The sequence below is a fragment of the Vigna radiata genome, chromosome 5, assembly GCF_000741045.1.
Source record: "Vigna radiata var. radiata cultivar VC1973A chromosome 5, Vradiata_ver6, whole genome shotgun sequence".
Classification (NCBI taxonomy): domain Eukaryota; kingdom Viridiplantae; phylum Streptophyta; class Magnoliopsida; order Fabales; family Fabaceae; genus Vigna; species Vigna radiata.
In genome coordinates, this window is record NC_028355.1 from 24,763,065 (window position 1) to 24,766,577 (window position 3,513).

Consider the following 3,513-nt stretch of genomic DNA (forward strand, 5'->3'; position numbering starts at 1 on the left):
TCTTAAGCGTAATCCCTCCTCTTACAATAAGTGCATTGAGGACATTTGCAACCATTTTGTACTCTATTTCCAGTACCTCCTCTTAGCTAGTAGATACCGTGACAAATGATTCAATAGTTTTGGGTGACCTAGAAGTTGAGTAAAGGCAAATAATTCTTGTGACAGATGATTCACCATAATAATAGGAAACCACAGTTCAACCCAAGCAGATCAAGACAAATAATTTTTCCCATTGAGGCTCTCTGAAGTAGTTGTGGGTGACCTAGAAATTGAGTGAACAGGTCCAGATATCATTGCAAATAAAAAACAGAGAGAACCAATGTACAACAGAGAGAACATTAGTAAAAGAAGAACTTTCAATGTGTTTGGATTCAAACTCCAATCAGTGGGAAAGGCAGAAAAGGAGGTTGGAATTAGGAGAAGAGAGGCCGATGAGATTGATAGAGGCAACATGACATTATTTTAGGTTGGTGGCACAAAGATGTTGTGCTGGCAGAGGTGACCAGTAGTTTTATTTATTGCTTTGAGGGCTACTTCAAATAGGGTATCAAAAAATCTATTGGGGTCTACATGTCATTCGATGGCAGATGATGATGGTGACTATAGGGTTTTACATCACTTGATAAGACAACTAGGTGCTGGACTGTGGCAGTCACTGGTGAACTGACCTGGCATTGACAAAGTGAGACTGACCCTCTTTGATACCCAACAATGATAGGGGAGTAATATTGTGGAAAAGTAGTAGTGAGACCCATTAACTACTTTATTCCCCCTTCCCATTTTTTTCCTAGAAAACAAATCCAATTGAATTCATTGCCTTTGTTTCCACTCCTTCTCCTATCAAACAAGCCATAAGAATGAATTTGAAGATGCTACAAAGTTTTTAAGGTTTTGTTTTGTTTTGAGAATTCATGCGTAGTATAATAATTATTCAGTTCTCTTACCATAAAAAATACTTTTTATAGGGATGGTAATTTTTCTCTTCCTAAGATTTGTATCCGGATTGGGTAATATTCATGATTCAAGCCACAACAAAATTTAAAGATTCTTCCTCTTACCACAGCTTCGGCATATGAAGTAGTATTTGTTTTACACATCTTTATTGTTTGGTACTGATCTAATTCAATCCAAAGTCCATTCAGGATTTCGTGTTATTTTGAGACGGAAACAGAGTCTTATTTTGTATTAAATATTCAATGTCATACCATGCAACAAAAGCCATTTTTAATAAAAAAAAGTACTTTGTAAATCATCCTATATCTCTTTGGCAAGAGTGAAACATAATTTTGACTTATCTCAGGAATCCTGGAATGCCAGATCAAAGTCATAATTAGTGAATCTTCATTGTCCCAAATTGCAAAATTACTGTCATCTAGTCCTAGACCTCCTCCATCTATGTATCTAGTCTTGAACGTCCCCTTGAGAATCTTTCGAATGTATAAGCTCCATTGTAAGAAATTCTAACCATCCAACCAATAGGCTCCATTGTAAGAAATTCCCCCTTTACAATTATCTAAAAGGATCTTTTTTGGCTTCGATCATGAAAGTATAAGAGAACCAATAACCAAAACCAAAAGAATATTTTACGTATTTATGAGTAAAAGAAAAACAACGAAAAACGTACCATTTCAATTATAACTAAATTGAACAAATAGAATAATATGAGAAGCAAAGAAACATACAGTGTAGATGATATCAAAAGCTTGATAATCCTTAATAACAAAGCCAGCAATTTAGTATGAGCTTCATGCTCTATTAGGTAAAGAAGACCTACACATCAATGGAAAAGAGACAAAAAGTGTAAAATTATGCAAAATATGTAAATATATAATGAAGAGACAAGAAAAAAATCAAAAGCATATAACAAATTGTTAGGATATTTATCCTATTTATCATGATTATATTATATCTAGGGTTACTGTAATTATCAGGATTATATTGTGTCTAGGGTTATCCTAATTATCATGTACTCCTGTATCAATTTATTCTTATAAATAGAAGATTATGAGAGACATCAATTAAGTCCTCTAGAATTATTTTACAGTTGAATTCTCAAGTCAGATGTCTATAAGCCACAATCTATTCAATAAGTTATTGCAAATGTTATAGATACCTCTATGAAGTTCTAGTAAAATCTTGCCAAGGGAGCTAGAAAGTGCCATAAAAGATCCAAATTTGTTAGACTCCTTATATTCAGCTACTTGTAGGAAAATCGAAGACAGACCATCCATCATGGTCACTAGCGTGGTTGCAGATGTCATACGTGCTTGAGTGACACAAACAACCTTTTCTTAGCCAGGAAATCAAGAACGCCAATAAAACCACAACCCTTGTTCATGTGAGGTGAGAGGGATAATTGAACACTATCTGAAGGGTAAAATTAATTAGCTACATGCATATGAAAGGAGATGCATCTGGAAGTTGAAAAATGAACAAAATTGCACACTACATAAAACATGTCAAAGGAAAGTTTGTTACAATAGAGTTGAATTAATTAATGCCAATAAACTATCATTACATTCGAGAAAAATTGTTATCAAAGGAAATTGGTATTGGGTTTGTCGGATCCATTGATCAACTTCCAAATTTGTTGACAAAATCATTGAGAGAACCTCAAATTGAATTTATTTGTTTTTGAAACTTGGTACATTCAATTTTTTTTTTTTGCTTGAGGGGCTATTAGAATAACTTCAAAATAGGTTAAGTAAGCTTTTTTCAAAGTTGTTTTGGGTAATACCTATTTGTACCTACGATTACTTATCATTTACACTTTCCTTTCTCATCATTGTATCAAAGATATGTTGTAAATAAATATGAGCACCAGAGGGAGACATTTGCAAGCTCTTAAAAATATATTTTTCTCCCTTTGCCTATATTCTCAAGTATCGATGAAGGCAATGGAGATGAACATCTAGGAAGACTACAGCTTGTGAAAAATAGTTAATAAACTATGCACAGGATGAAGTTACAATGAGCAAGTAGAACATCACAAAGTTAGTGATGAGTAAAGGAGGGTTACGCACTCCTTGAAAGTGGATTTTAAATCTAATTCAACCTTACAAAATCAACTTAGAAAGTGAGTTTTGTATTTATTTATATACTATAACTTGGGCATATCTTTAATTAATAAAAGATCTCTAACTGACACTATAAGGTCTGCACAACAACCATTGTTTCAAAATTGCTACAAATCAAGGCCCAAGATCACCAAAGTTTATAGAAGAGCGAAGCTAAGTGCAGGTGTAAAGCAAGAAAACGAGAATCGGGGCACCTAAGTGAAATTAAAGGGAACAAAAGTGTAACTAATAGACGAGCTGGGAAAATGTTGATGAGCAGTGAATGTACTGAGAGAAAATAAGCAATAAGCAACGAAGGGTGTATTTGTTGGGAGTGGAGAATTGGTTAAGTTGTGAGAGACTTGGCCTCATTGAAGCATAGAACTGCTTCATTTTTCTTCTTCAACACTTCAGACTTTCATCTAAATAGTTGGGTTTTCATTTCGCTCTTGTCTCT